This window comes from Protopterus annectens, chromosome 16.part0 (assembly GCF_019279795.1).
Source record: "Protopterus annectens isolate FY-2018-M chromosome 16.part0, PAN1.0, whole genome shotgun sequence".
NCBI lineage: Eukaryota > Metazoa > Chordata > Ceratodontiformes > Protopteridae > Protopterus > Protopterus annectens.
Window position 1 is genome coordinate 149037314 of NC_056750.1, and position 17251 is coordinate 149054564.

The window sequence follows — 17251 nt, forward strand, 5'->3', positions numbered from 1 at the left end:
CAGTGGAGTAAACCTGTTTTTTTTTGAGACAGTCTGCATAGGCCACCTGTTTGAGGCCAGTAATCCTCTTTGTGAGTTATTTCTGCAGCCTTTCTAGTTGTTGTAGATGTCTTGTGAGGTACATACCAAAGGGGCATTGTACTCTATAATGGGTCTAATGAGTGATGAATAGAGGGGAACAATGACCTCTTTTTTCCTGGATGAGAAACTTTTTGTGATGAGGTGTGCCATGTAAAAGGACTTCCTGACTACTGTGGCGATGTGATTATCAAAGGAAGGACTACTGTCCACCTGTGTCCCAAAGTCTCTTATCACACTTTCGGTGCTAAGTAGACTACCACCTACATGTTAGTTCATGGGTACAGAGTTTTTACCAAAAGGGATGGCAATACACTTTTTGGCATTGAGCTTAAGGCCATAGCTTTGACACCAGGCATCTGTCTCAGTGAGGCCCTTTTGTAGGCTGTCCACATTGTTAGGAGTTTCGATTATGGCTCCTAGTTTGCACTCATCTGTGAACTTTATTAGCTAAAGACCTTCTGTGTTAGCCTGTGCTTCTGAGAAGTAGATACCAAACAGGAGAGGACCCAGGACTGAGCCCTGTGGTACTCCACTTGTCACTGGTCTGAAGTCGGATTTGGAGTCTGCTACTTTCACAGTGTGGGTTCTGTCAGTGAGCCAGTTGGCAACCCATCTTGTGACATAGGGATTTATACCTAGTTTAGTGAGTTTATATTTAATTCCAGAGTGGGTGATGGTATCGAAAGCCTTGGTGAGATCTAGATAGGCTGTGTGAACCACCTTACCTTCATCTATGGCTTTGGTGACTACTTCAAAGAAGTCTATCAGGTGTAGGAGACATGATTTGCCTTTTACAAACCCAAACTGGGTGGGGTCCAGAGTTTGAAGATTACCAATGTCATTGTTTATAAGTTCCATGATGATATGTTCCATAGCCTTGCAGACTAGGCTCATCAGGCTAATGGGGCAATAGTTCCAGGGGGCCATGGTGGCTCCTTCCTTGTGGAGTGGGATAACCATTGTTGTGCACCATTCAGTGGGCACAAAGCCTGAGTTGAGGCTATTATTGAACATGGTACTTAGGTGGGGTGCCAGTTCATTCTGTAGTTCATGTAGAATGCAGCCCAGGATGTTGTCAGGTCCCATGGATGCTGTGTTCTTGGCTTTGGGGAGTGTGGTTTTACCCTGTGCAGCCGTGATTACAGGAAATTTGCATTCTTCCTGTATAGAGATGGGCCCTTTATGTGGTGAGGGGGTAAAGTTAGCACTGAACCTATCTGCCAGGATGTTGCCAGTATCAGTTGGTTCTGTATATTTAGTGCCATTGTGCTGTAACTCAGTGCAGATCTGAGTGTTGCCATTGAGATTCTTGACATAGCTATAGAATACTTTATGGATGTCTTTAGAATCAGTGGCAGTTTTGTTTTCATCACTAGCTTTGGAGGATTTTATGAGGGATCTCAGCTTTTTACTGAGGCTGACCAGGGAGTTCTTCCAATCATGGGATTTTACTCTTTTTTGCAACAGTTTCTTTCTTCTGTTGTAGAGTTTGTTTATGGCAGAGGAGCACCAGATTGGCTTCCTTTTTTTGGAGGATAGCATCTTGGTTCTGTTAGGGATTGCATGATCCATGCGCTCATGTAAGTGCTTATAAAGTGCATTTGTGTAGTCGGACCTCTATTGTCTGTCTGCATGGGTGTCATGAAGTCTGAGACTTCTGTTTTAAGAAACTTGAAGTTGGCTTTGGAGAAAATATTTACTGTGGTTTCCCTAATGGGGTGGGGGCTAGATGTGGATGTCTAGGGTGATTAGCTTGTGGTAGGATCTGACCAATGAGGAATTGACCTCTGGTGTGGAACATCAGTTGCCCATGTTGGTAATGACCAGGTCTAGGATATTGTTGCCCCTGGTGGGGGGTGTGGATAAGTGGATCCAAGGCATTGGAATTTATGAATTCCATAAAACATTGAGCAAAAGAGTTGGTACATGAGTAGTTTTCCCAGTTAATGGTGGAGTAGTTGAAATAGCCCATTATTAGGGTGTTAGGGTGTACCCTAATATTTTCCAGTGTATCAAGAAATGAGGAGTGAGAATCCTGGGACATTGTGGGGGATCTGTAGCAAGCTACAATTTGGATTGCGGTCCTGCCCAAAGTTAGTTGCACTTGGGTAATCTTGTATGCATTATGCTGAGCAACTAGCCTGGAGATGTGGATATTTTTAATGAATATGGACATGCCTCCACGTTTCATGTTTTGGTCCATGTTAGGTGGCCGAAACGTGTGGTATGAATTATAGCCTGGTAATGCAGGGGTGCTCTCTGGAGCCTTGAACCAGGTGTCTGTCACTGCACAGATGTCGATGTTCTCCATTTTAAGGAGTGCCTCGAGTGAGTGCATTTTGAGGTTTAGACTTCTAGCATTGAGTAGCATTACCCTCAGATTTTACTTGATTGTACCTGTTACAGTGGTGAGTTTGTCATTTGAACATTGCCTAAAAAGGCACTATAGGTGTGGCAAGAGCCTTTGCCAGTATCCTAAAATCCCAATGGAGACAGGTGCAGCCCATCTCTGGCAAAGCATCATGGTCTGCCGATCATGTCATCCCAGGCAGATAGATACTGGATCCCCTTAGAATGACACCAGTAGCTTAGCCAATTGTTGAAGTCAATCATTTTGTCCTTGTACTGTGGTATAATTCTAGGTGATGGCAGGATGCCACTCAGGGCTAGGGTCATGCCTGACTGGGCTACAAGATCGGACAGATCCTTCATGTCGCTTTTCATGTAGTCCATGGTAGTATGGCTCAGGTCATTCACACCAACATGGACAATGACAGAGTCATATTTGTACTTGTTGTGGAGTGATCTCATTGCATGCATTATGTGGTGGATCCTGGCACCTGACAGGCAGATGACAGTAACTTTCTCCTTGTTTAGCCTGGTGAGTGGAACATCAGTGTGCCTGACTATAGAGCCACCTATGCCTAGAGTGTTGGGTACGTTGTTATGCCTTATGGGCTGTGGTTGAGTAGCACACTGAGTTTGTTGGCTATGTGTCATTTGGGTTGTGCTTGGGGTTCAGGTTGCTTGTGTTTCTGCTTTTGTGGTCTCTGTTGCTTGGACAGATTTTTATTGAGAGCCTCCACTAATGTAGGTGTGTTTTTTGTGTTTCTATGTGTGTGTTTTTGTGGTGTAGGTTTTGAGGCACTATGGGATGAGTGTTGTGTGGTGCAAGTGTTTACCCTGTCCTCTTGACTGTCTAGTCCAGTCTTGGGTGAAGAGAGCCTTGCTTCCAGTTTGGCTATATAAGTGCATCTCTTAGAGGTTGTAGTGTTGGGTAATAGGAGGAGAGGGTTGTCTGTGTACATGAGGCAATTGCTGCATTGCCCCAAGATGCCCAGATTCATCAGGTAGATAGGAGAAAACACAGGGAGCTGACCCTTAGACATGCCTGGATAGGTGCTTATTTATTAAGTACTAAAACCTGTTTTCTTCTAGACAAGTGAGGAAAGTTGAGTGCTGTAGTAATTTGTAGCTTATTTGGTGCTTACAACGAGTTCTGAACAAGTACTGAGCTCAAAGAAACAGATTTGAGTGCTAAAACGAAAGAACTGGCTAGTTCTAAGGGAAAATTTGAAGAGCAGACTTTATGGCGCTGGAAATAGTTTAACGCTAGCTAAGCGGCGGGGGCTCAGAAGCTTACAAACAGTCCTGGATACAACAAATCTGTATCTGGACTAGACTACTTACAGGAAAGGCAGGAAACAAGCTTAGAAATTGTTTTTTGCAATTTATTGGTGGACAAAAACACTTAACATTTATTGTGGTTGTATCCAATAAAGAGAACTGTTTCCATCTGAGTTCCTCTCCTTGGATGCAATTTATTTCTTTGGAGTCATATTGTGTGATTCTGGTTCCCTAATCATCTGCTACTGCATCCTACTATCTGGAGAAAGATAAATTCAGAGAAGATGTTCAGAGAGCTAATGTAGGTTTCTACCAGTAACATGGTCCCGGATCTTAGTACAAATATATTCTAGATCTAAGCAAATATAGTTCCTGTAATGGTGGCAGTTCCGTGGGGGCTGTTAGGTCTTTGTAAATTAGATTGTTTCCCCTCTTCCACCCTAAAATGAGGAAGAAATTGTAGCTGTACAAGTGCTTCTGCTGTGCTTCTGCTCATGATTTAACTTAGGAGTCCAGCTTCTAGGAGACTGCCACTTATGCACTGATTTTGTATACTCCTGTCTAAATGGGATAAGTAATACAGTCAAAGCAAACTTAGAAATCTATTTTTATGATTCTTAAAACTGGATAATTAACTGTCATGTGAATAAAATGTACTAAGGCAGTTGATTACAATATTTACTAAGTTACATGGTTTGAGATAGTTTTCTTAGCATTCATGGTGTGGTCCACTCAGTTCACCCTAGCTAAGCTCAGGCTCACTCCGCTCCCCCACCCTACCCCCATTTCCCAACCACCCTCACTATATCTAAATTTATGTTTTACCACATATCACCCACCTCAACCAACTATCCAATCAGTTCCCTCTACACAATAAATTACACACTAATTAATATCTCCCATTTCCATTTCCCAGTCACTCCCTTCCTCATGTAGGATTTTTACTCTTAAAGCAACATATATGTCACAGACCACAACGGTTAACCTCCACATTGCACTCCCTCAAGTTAACAATGATACTCTATCACATTTCTATTCTCAGTTTACTCATAATAACCTTCCATCTCAGCACTTTTCACAATCACATTATTACATACATACACTACCCCACCTATCCCTTCTCAACCCCACTTCATACTTCTACTAACATTTCTATAGCAACACACCTCTTTAATAGCTCAAAGATAGAACTATTTACTTATCAGTACATACACCCATTAACTTCACCACATGCAGTCTGTAAATATAAGAGACTATCACCTAAATTCACACACCCATTTCTGCATACAGATCCGCAGCTTCAATTAAGTGGTGACACCCACCCAAACCCAGGCCCTAAACCTAAACAACAAGTACTTATAATAAATCAACCTATACCCAAAATACCAAACACTACTAACTCCCTGCCCATCAATAACCTACCACCAAATTGCTCCAGCAGGCTACTCCTTAATATGAATCTTAGGAGCCTCCTAAATAAAATATATGAATTCCCTGCCTCCATCTCCCTCTACAAACCAGATGCAGTAATCTTAACAGATACATGGCTAAAACCCCACATAAACAACAATGAAATCCTAGCACTAAGCTGCAACATACACAGCCAAGATAGAGTACGCAAGCAGGGTGGAGGTTTAGCTATAATATATAAAGTTACTCTAAAGGTTGAGCACCTACAAGTTAACCGTCCAGACCTCAATAACATTGAATACTAGCCATCCACCTCAAAATCAACACCAAACAACATATTGTCTTATAATCAGTCTATGTCCCTCCTGTTAACAATCCAGCCATAATTGAGAGTCTCCTTTGCTGGTCATCCACTACATTTAGCCAGAAAACCATAATAAAAGGGGATTTCAATACTGAATGGCACACTTCTTCATCAGATAACCTCACTAATTTCATAAACCTACAGGGATTCACCCAAATGACACATTCCCCAACTAGGAAGGATAAGCATAGTAACAATAATCCATTTTTCAGCTGGACCCTATCAAATAAACCCTCTGTAATTTATCACTCAGGATGTCTGCCAGACAGCCTAAGTGATCACCTACCCACCTATCTAATTAGAAACCATAACTGTTCCCCTAAAAATGCGATATATAAATAAGTGCAAAACAAAAGAAACTTTAGCCGATACTTTTAAATCGCTCCTGCAGCATTGTAATTGGTCTCCTTTTAAACATTCGCCATCTAGATTCCGCTGCTCTGATTTTTTATGATAAATTCCTTGATATTCTAAACAGGTTAGCTCCCCTTAGAATGGTCTGAATCATATTTAACTACACTCCATGGCTAACTAAAGAAACCATACAACTACTCAAAGAGAGAGGCAATCTCTGGTCCCAATATCAGGGTAACAAATGCCAAGCTTCCTTTGACAGCTATTGCCTCTTAAGAAACAAATGCAAACAGATCAAGAACAATGAAAAGCTTTATTATACCAAAATCCAACACAAACATCAAAATAATCCCCCCAAATCTTGGGGTGCTATTAAACAACTCCTACATACAAGTCAATCCTTAACCCCAACCCTCACTATCACAAATTCTAAAGATAGTATAGATGCCCAGTTCAACTCTTTCTTTACCAACTCCATACTCTCTAATTGAAAATAATAATACTCCACTATTCATTCCACCAGGGAATCATCTCATACCTTTATTTCTCTCTTAAACCTTCCTAAAAAAGGACAATAAAAAATTGCTTTACAAACTTAAACTCACATGCCTCACTGCTGATCAGCTACCAAATAAATTTCTCAATCTAGCTGCCAATGCCATCCATTTCCCTGTCTTTCTTTTGATCAATAGACCCATAACAGAGCATTATATACCCAAGCTTTGAAAATGTCTTACTTAATCCCACTTCACAAAAGTGGATCCTCAGTAGAACTCTCCAACTATAGACCAATATCCATTCTGTCAGCCCTATAAAAAATTCTGGAAAAATGTATCCATTCACAACTATTGAATCATCTACTTTCTAACAACCTGCTAACCAACTCCCAACATGGCTTCTGACCAAGACACAGCATCACAACTGCCCTCTTAAGTTTCAATAACAATGAAAATTAACTCAAAGTGGTGGACAACATGTTTTCTCTATCTTCCTAGATATGTCCAAGGCATTAGACACTGTTTCCCTCCAAAAGTTCTTCACTGAGCTCTCATCCCTTAACCTAGTATGAACTACCCTCTCCTGGTTTCATAGCTATCTTTCTAACCGCCAACAAGCTGTGAAGTGGCAAAATGATCTTTCCTCCCTATTACCCATTACAGTTTGTGTCCCACAGGGCTCATATCTGGGCACAATCCTCTTTACTGTCTTTATCAAGAAACTTTACACTGCTACTCACCTCAGCACTATCATCCAATATGCAGATGATTCCACTCTGATCTGTGCAGCACCCTCCTTTCCACAGCTCTGCAAAAACACCCAAAAATCCTTCTCAGTCATTAAATCCTACCTCTCCAGCTATCAACTTATTCTAAACCCAAATGAAACAAAATGAATGCTCTTTTCCAATAGCAAGTCCAAAGTCTACACTTGCCCCTTTAGGATCTTTTCTTCCAACAACACCTTAATCTAACCAGTCTCTCATACTAAACTGCTCAGTGTCACCACTGGCACCAATTTGAGATTTGACAAACATGTATCACTTGTTATTAAAAAGGCTGACATTAAACTAGGCTCTCTCTAGAGAGTCACGACTTACCTTTCCATCACCTCCAGACAAACAATCACTATGACCCACCTTTTATCCACACTACTTTATGCCTCTCCTATCTTCACAAACCTTAAAAAATCTTACCTAAAGAGACTAGTGGCCTGTTACCATAAAATAGTTAAATTCACTGCAAACCTACCACAGAGGACCCATTACTGTGTTGCTCCCCACCAAGTCAAATGGCTAGAACTACCCCACCTCTTATCTCTCAACCAACTAACAACCACACATTCCATCATATACCAACCCGATAAATGTCCAGACCTCCAAAACCTTGCTGAAACCTACACGAGTAACAGAACCCTAAGATCTTTTGACAAATTCCTGCAAAACGTTACTAAATCAAATAGCAGTTTTGGTGATTCTGTTTACTCAAACCATATCTCTCAGACATTGAATTTCATCCCTTATCACATTTTTAACATCAGCAACCCTGCCATGTTTAAACAACTGTTCAAGGTGCGCTTAAATGACAACTGGCTCTGCTCCTGTTCTTCCCCAGAATAACTTGTAGCATTACTCCTATTACTTCTGTTCCTCTCCTCTAACTAACAATTGTCTTTTCTTCTTCTCTGCTTTTTTCTTTTACATTTTTTCCTCTTCTCTGTTTCTCTTTTTTCTATCCAACCTGCCCTCTTTAACTCTCCACTCACCCTCTTAACTATATTGCCTAAACTTCTAAGTTCTCTATAACCCCAGTTACATAAACTGTTCTCTTAAACTCTTGTTCTCTATAATCTCAGTTATGTAATCTGCTCTCTTAAACCTTAAACTCATCCATCTTCTACTCACTGTTCTTCTCTACCCCCACCTACATTGCCTATTTCTCCTAAGCAAGTATCTCACCAAATATTGTACTCTATATATTATGTTGTAGTTAATTAAAGTTTAAATAATGTATGCATGCGTCTGGATCACCATCACCACAGACCTCCACTAGTATCCCCATTTTGTATCCTTAGATCTATATTTTAATTTATGCTCTCCAAATTGTATAAGATGCTCCTGAGTATTCTGTTATATAATTATATTCTCACTGATGTAAACTCCAAACTCTTAATGATGTAGTTGCTGATATTGTTAGATAATGCTGTAATTGCAAATGTGTACATGGAGCTTTTCTCCCCAGGCCTCCACTGAAAATGGGCTACTAGCCAAGTTGGACCTCCCCTGTAAACAAATATCAAATAAATAAATAAACAAACAAACAAATAAATAACATTTTCCAGAGATGTTAGCAAGTCAGTCATTCATTTTATCTGCTTAACTAAATTACAAACAGTATTTGCAGAAACAAGAAAAGCAAATAATTACAGAAAATAAATACTCTGCGCTTTATTTTAATTAATTCAGTATCTACTCAAACATGACAAAGTAGGAAAGGTTTAAAATGCTAAGGCAGAAATTGTGTAGTTATGACAGTATGGTGAACAACCACAGAAAAAGAAAAATGAAGCAAAACCAATGTATTTAAATATGTTTAATAGTCTCTAAATACAATACCAAATCATTCAAAAATTGATTTCCTATAAGGAGTTTTCTCAGCAGAGTAGGCAAACCATATAGCCAATCACATTAGAAAGTGATAACATTTTATACAGAAAGTTGTAAGCATGTCAAGTTAAAACACAGTGAAGAATCCCTAGCAGTCCACATGATAAGTACATATTAACAGAGACAAAAAAAAAAAAAACAATAAAAATACCCATATAAGTATATTTTAACAGCATGCCATCTTGCACAGTCATGTGATCTTCAAGTCAACAATTTCACTGTAACTTTAATACTTTAACATTTTATTTGATCCAGGAATATAGCAGATACCTGCCATGTACATAGTACCTTTTTATTATTTTTACACAAAATAATTAAAAAAAATGCATTTTGAAAAGTCTTCATTATCATAATTTCCAAACCCATGAGAAGCAGAATAACAGTTTATATTTGCTGTGATTGCTAGCCATTCTAAATCCTGTTTCTTTAAATCCTAAAGATGTTCAGAAATTGTTTTAAAATTTGTAAACATGTGTAGCCCATAAAAACATTATGCCATATACACACAATACTTACTAATGCTTGCAGCCTAAGGTCTATTGAGAAAAATGATGGATACACATTATCCATCACCTCACCAGGAAAAACACCTCTAGTAATAAGTATTCCTGCAAGGAGGGTCACACATGCTCATAATTTCTTAAAGTTACAGAGGTCTTTCTGAAGACTTAACAGAAATTTTAAAGGGATATTGTTTCCTAAAGGTAATACCATGGTCAGTCTCAGTAATGGATGTGTTGGTTATTAGCTGGTATTACAAATCAATTATTTCGATATAATGTAAATAAATGAACTAGTCCACCATGGTGAAGTAACACATTTGTAAGTAAAAGAACTGTTTCTCTGTATTATTCTCATGTCTACACTTTTATCAATAAGAAGACAACACCGTGGTGAACTCCAATTATTTTCCTCTTTTAATATCCTAACTCTGTATCTTCTAGACAAAACTTTGTCTTGTAACAGATCAAATGCCTGAGAGCTGATACTAACATCAAAACAAATACTATTAGTTTTGAAAATTACCGATTAAAGGGCATTTTCATTAATTTTCTAGGATGTTGTCTACTAGTAAGAAATACTGCATTAATGTTGTTTACTGTTTTGTTATGCCCTTTGCTACTATAAAATGAAATATTTTAGAAAGTAAACAAAATGAAAATGGTTGGGGAATCACTATATATCATGAGCAACTGTCATTTAAAGTACATGTAACTTGTCAATATCACTTGTCCAAATAATTAACAGTTATCCAAGTATCCAGATAAGACAAGAAACCATCAGTAACAGAATCATACATTCCCCCCTTGGTTCAATGTAGATAACAGATGGCAACAAACTTCATTGAATTTTTAGCTGAAAATATTTCAAACATTTGAAGAGCTATTTCTATATATGGTCTAAAACTAATGTGTGTGTGTGTGTGCGTGCGTGCGTGCATGCGCGCGTGTGTGTGTGTGTGTGTGTGTGTGTGTGTGTGTGTGTGTGTGTGTGTGTGTGTGTGTGTGTGTGTGTGTAGGAGGATAGAATTGCCTTCCAGGTTATTTATTTAACTAATTCATAGGCAGGCATGCCTTAAAGTAAATTGTAAAAAAAACCTTTAAAGGTCTTGCAATATTTAGGAAATACAAATTATTGCATTAAAGCACCACAGCATACCTAAAAATTGCAACTGTCATCACAGAGGCAGCAAAAGTAAACTTGAAGGATGTCACACAGTTATCTCTTTAAGTTATAAATAAAGTTTATCATGCAACATTAAACATGGATATGCAAAGGGGAAAGGCTGACCAATACTGTTTAATATATCTATCTAATCAATATCTCAGCACTTTTGGCCAAGCTGTTATGGGACAAAAATACAAAGAAATGTATCATCTCATATTGTCATAATACTATCAGATGCCATCTCTGTCTTGATACATTTCAGTAATTTTGTTCAAGAAATGCATTTATCTTATAATCTAAAATGTATACCATTCAGGAAATGTGTAAAATATAATGCCTTCAAAGATAAAGGAGGTACAGGCGGAAAAGTTGCCAGATGCTCTCCTCAGTTTGAGGTGAGAGGGGTAATCATAATTCTTACCAAAAACTACTGTGAAAGTCAAATAATATTAATGAAAAGAATAATGCACTTACTTCATTTCATGAGTACCTGTGACATGAGGATAATTTACTTTATTTCAAGGACTTGGCTCCTCACCAGTAAGGGGAACAGCTATTGCAGTCAGGTTTCCCTAGGGGGAAATTGGCAATCAATGACACTATAAGGAGGCTTGTATTAGTGGAGATTTGAGACCTTCAGTGGGTGGATGGGGAAGGTAAAATTTTAAATTCTCAGCAGGATACATAAGATGACAACATATGCTGAATGTGTCAGATACCACAGAGGACTAAGCATATGTGCTGTTCATAAGCTGCCCCCTGTAGTCCAGAATTTGATTCACTCGGACCTCAATTACATACTGCTTGTCTCTGAACAAATCAATTAACCAGACATTGCTGTGGAGCAACTGGGAAATTAAGTTCAACTCCCCAGTAGTCTCCCGGCACACCGATTTTGTAGATCCTAAGTGCAAAGTCTGAACTTGGACCCAGCATTACAGAGAGGAGGGCTGTTCATTGTCCGTTTATTTTTATTTTCATTTTATTTTATTTTTAGCCAACATCCATTGTTCATATTATTCATTGGTGGACAGTGGTAGGTTAAACTCCAGTGGTACTTTTCCATATGTATACATTTTCACAATTAATGGTCACTTCTAATGCATGTGAAAGGATTGCACAAAGATGAGTAAAGATAAGTCTTAGCATCACCACATTACAAACATGACAAATGGAACACAGAAGAAGTGTAGAGTTTGTGTATTTGTATCCTGCTTATCATACTGTAGACAGTCATCCTAGTATTTATACTGAATAATGTCTATATTTAGATTTGATGTTTGGTATTTCCAGGCCTTTAACTTTAGGCTAAACAAATACACTATACTTTTTTTTCTTTTTAGTGCATCTAAGTTATAACACAGACAGGTTTGCATAACTATGCATTTCATCCTTATTGAAGGAAGGTACAACCTTTGCAGCTGCAAAGTGTAATATGTAAGGCAATAACAAGGCTAAGTTTGAAAACACTGACAAGACCTTTTATAACCAAAATGGACATCTGAATGACTTATAGTGTCAGACTGAGAATCTTAGCAGGGCATCACGGTGGATGACTGAGCATATCACTGTCAATATGAAAATGGCTTAATTTCTTTACTCGGCCCGATTCAGTGACTAACTCTTTATGTCACAGAATCTGTCACTCCTGCCTTGAAATCAGTCCAAGAGATGGATTTTTGTCAGGCTAATTTGACACACATACAGTGTAGTAGTATTAAGATACACATTAGCCAGGGACTGAGATCACATGGTGACTAATTATGTGGTATGAACTTTATATCAGAGGACGATGGCTCTTTACCAACTACATCTCAGGCACTCGGTCAGTCATCCAACATGATGCTACTTCAAACTAACAGTGTGAGAGTAAGTAAGCATTTTTCACTCTTGTGACACTGAGTATGAATTAGATGAGTCAGTAATTAGAAATAAATTCAAAAGAAAGGCTGTCAGTGGTAATTCTTAACCTTCAAATTACTTGACCAGGTTTAATACCCAAAGAGACCATCAAAAGAATATGGATGCAACACTAATGGGAGACTACATGGTGAAAAGAGTCACCACACAACTCACAGGGTTTAGTAAGGATGTTACCAGCTTTAATGAGGGGTGGGGGTGAGGGTAAAAATTACAGAAGTTGGCAAGCTTTTAGAAAAGGTGCAAACTTAACACAAAATATAATTGCATTATAATTATGATTGCATTAATAAACTAAATGTTGTGCCCTTAGGGCATATAAACTGAATCTGTTGAAAGCATTGAAAACACATACCTAATTAAGTAATGGGAAATAACATTACATTTAGTGAAATCTTTCCATCATCAAAAATATCTAGTAAAGACATCCATGTTAGCACCTATTTTGAAGAAGCAGTTTATGATACATCCTTGTTTGCCACTGATAGATTTCTTCTGATTTATAAAGGAGGAAAATATTATTCAGAAAATCTTTCCAGTGCCATTAAAAAATAAGCAGAAGGATGATGATACTAACATACTAAATACACCAGTTGGGTCTTATCACACTAAATGCACCAACTGGGCCTTATCACACTAAATGCACCAGTTGGGCCTTATCATACTAAATGCACCAATTAAGCCTTATCCCACTAAATGCACCAGCTGGGCCTTATCAGACTAAATGAACCAGTTGGGCCTTATCACACTAAATGTACCTGTTGGGTCTTATCACACTAAATGCACCAATTAAGCCATATCACACTAAATGCACCAGTTGGGCCTTATCACACTAAATGCACCAGTTTTGCCTTATCACAATAAAAGCACCAATTAAGCCTTATCACATTAAATGTACCAGTTGGGCCTTATCACGCTAAATGCACCAGTTGGGCCTTATCAACCGAAATGCACCAATTGGGCCTTATCATACTATACCCACCAGTTGGGCCTTATCACATTAAACCCACCAGTTGGGCCTTATCACCACCAGTTAAGCCTTATCACACTAAATGCACCAATTGGGCCTTATCACACTAAACCCACCAGTTGGGCCTTATCACCAGTTAAGCCTTATCACACTAAATGCACCAGTTGAGCCTTATCACAATAAATGCACCAGTTGAGCCTTATCACACTAAATGCACCAGTTGGGCCTTATCACACTAGATATACCAGCTTAGCCTTATAGGTTCATAGGTTCATAGATTAGTACTAAGCTAACTGCCCTTGCCAGCCATTTTAAGCTTAGCCAATTATCGCTTGTGAGACTCAAACCCCGCACCTTGTGTTTCTAAGACAAACACCTTAACCATTAGGCCGCCCTATCACACAGAAATAAAATCTTTCCCAGCTTAAAACTATAGTTCTGCCACATTTAACAAGGTGTTTAACACAGTTTTATCAGTTTAACTGGATTCAATGAAAATATGTTGGATCTATGTTAAGGTTGCTTTTTTCTTTGCTTGCTTACATTTATTAACGTTAGTTACCTCACCAAAACAGTGCTTCCATTTTCATTTTTTTTCTTCTGTTCTTATCTCTTTTATGTTTAGTCTCACAGACTTTTGACTAAAATAAAATACAGCTAGGATTCTGGGATAACATCAGAAAAGAGGATCTGTCAGTGTATTTTTATTCAGGAATGCAAAAGAAATATGCAGACAGAAGTCTTCCAGCTTTGCAGGATGACTATCACACACAGGATCATTAGGTCATTTGCAAAGGGACAGGAAGTACTTGACGTGGACATCAGTGCTGTCATAATAAGTGCATCAGCAGCACCTTCATTATTACATAGATTTGTACTCCTGAGGGTATCAGGCCTAGTAGGGCTGTAAGCTGGCTATGCCAAATGGTTCTCTATTAAAGAAGGCCAGACATAAGGGTTTTAAAGGAAGAAGTGTCAAAAGACTTCTTCTAGAAGTGTTCAGACTCAGGGGTTTCATTTCATGACCCGGATGAAATTCCCTCATATACTTTAGATTAAGACAGCATCAATGATGGATTGCATTAGCTAAGGTAGGATTCCTTAGAGCTAGGCACCCACTGCTGCATTGGTTTTAATCCCTAAATTACTGCAGATTTCTATTTACCTATAGGTCTTTTTAGAGTCTTTTAAGACAATGGAAGTAAAATGAGCTGCACCCGTGAAGGGTATAAGTCAGTAGCTTAGCTGGTCCTATTTCAAAAATATATATGTATAGATAGACAGAGAGAGACAGAGAGAGAGAGATAATTTTTTTTTTGAATTTATGAAATTCAATCTTCTATCCACTATCTGTAGAGCAGTGATATGACTTTCTTTCATTTCAGTAAAACTCAGCTGAATAGATCAAATATATTGAAACTGGTAATTTTTTTAAATGTTTTACATGGTGACAGAGCTCACAACACTCCTACATTCAGTTTCACCCACTATACCATCTTAAGAAATGATTATCCAAGGCTACATGTAGAACCTCTGGGTAAGATTTGACAAATTTTAATTTGTATCAATTCAGTTGCTGTGCAGAAACTACACTGAGAAAATATATAGATAAATAACTATTATTGTTTGGTGTATGTGAAACCAAAACATAAAAGATTGCAAGATGCTTCTGTTTTATATAAACCAGCTTAGTGTTCTGTAAATATAGCATAATATGTTTTACAGGGCTTTTAAAAATTTGAAAAAAAAAAGTACTGACATGTTTCCCTTCACTTCAACCTAAATCTTTCACTGTATGGGTACATCAAAAGTCACTTAGGTGAATTCAGTTTCCCTAACAAATATGCTTAAAATACTGACACCACTGCTAATGTAAAGTCAGGTTTTGCCCATGAAAGGAAAGATTATTGTTTCACTTTGTTTAGGTTTGTGTATCTCTTTGAGTATGTCATTGTAAACAAGCATGTACAAGAAGCCACCGGCATAAAGGATATGTTGAAAAAGACCACAAACAAGGCAAAACTCCTGAAAAGCAGTAAAACTGCCACAAGCAAATAAAAGCAAACTGCTAAAAGCACAAACAAAAGAAACTGCTTTATAAAATTAGCATAATAAATTTAATTCGCTGTTTTTATCAACAGACTTCATCAGAATAAATTTAAGTTAAAAATCACAGTTTAAATACACCTTCAATTTGAATAACAACCAATAAAAACAATCCAATAATAAACCAATTAAACATTTGAACTATTCCTTTAAGCCTTTGATGTGAGGCAATCATTTTGTAGTAAGTTTTCTATCCTTCAAAAAACAATTAATATTGATTGTCTTGTTTAAACCAAGATATTTGTCTGCTGCCAGCTTAATTTTCCACTCAGTCTCTTTTTATTTGTTCCATTACATTTTTGTAATGTCTGCCTCTTTAATCTAGGGGAACCTGTTTCAATACACGAAACAAAAACATTTTTATATTTTTTACACCTACATGAATGCTTAAACAAAGCATTATCACTGTCTTTATTTTTGATATTGAGTAAACATGTTCTTTAATCCTCTTATCTAACCATTTTGTAGACTTACAACAAAGAATGCTTGACACCCTGAACATACCCCTACATAACCAATTCCGTTTGTAAGGCAATTAAAGCTATTAGGAACTTTAATAGTATATTTTAAGTGTTCAAAAGAAATATAGGAACTCTCATGAATGAATCTACAAGCTGAACAGGAACCACATCTAAATGTACCGAAGCTCTTTTTTGTGATGGAAGAGGGAATTTTGTGGTATCCTCTTGAATTTCTTATACTACAATTCATTTTATATACAAATATCAGGTACCTACCCAAAATATCTATCAGGTCTCTATTCTCCGCAATAATATTCCATTTGTTACAAATGACTTCTTTAATCATAAAACTGTCAACTGACATGTCAGTTCAACAATGAGGTACCATATCCTTGGGTTTGTAAGTTAGATCTCCTGTTTGTTCTTCCCCTTCCTTATTTTCTTCGCCTTCCTTGTAATTAATTCCTGTAACTAAAATAGGGGCAAATTTATCTTTGCTTTTAGACTGAACTTCCTCAGCTACATTATTCAAAAAGTCAAACTGGTATCTTCTTACACTAAATAATGATTCAATGAAGTCCAATACTTTGTCCAGTTCACTGCCCCTGCTTCTCATTGAAGCCCTAATGAACTGTCCCCTAGGTATGTTCCTTTTGAGAAAGGCTGGACATTTACTTCTGTAGTAGAGATATCCATTAGAAAATGTAGCTTTCCTATGAATCTTACTCTCAAATACTCTTTGTTCTTGGTTCCATTCCAAATATATATCTAAAATGCTAATAGCATTTTCCTTTTCATCAATAACAAACTTTAAACAGCTGGTACTTGATACTATCCAAGAAATTCTGACAGTTTTCCATGTTACTTTTAAAAATAAAAAAAAATCATTGACAGAAAACCCTCATCAAGATATCTAATAAGAAGTGTTGCCAGTGTAGTCAGGTACATTAGCATAACTGACTTACTTTGGTAAAAATTATATAACATTGTATTTCCATATCTGATGTACAGGCATCACTGCTCATTTCCTTCACTGAGATATATTACATATGAGATATATTACATATGAGATATATTACATGTGAGATATATTACATATGAGATATATTACATGTGAGATATATTAC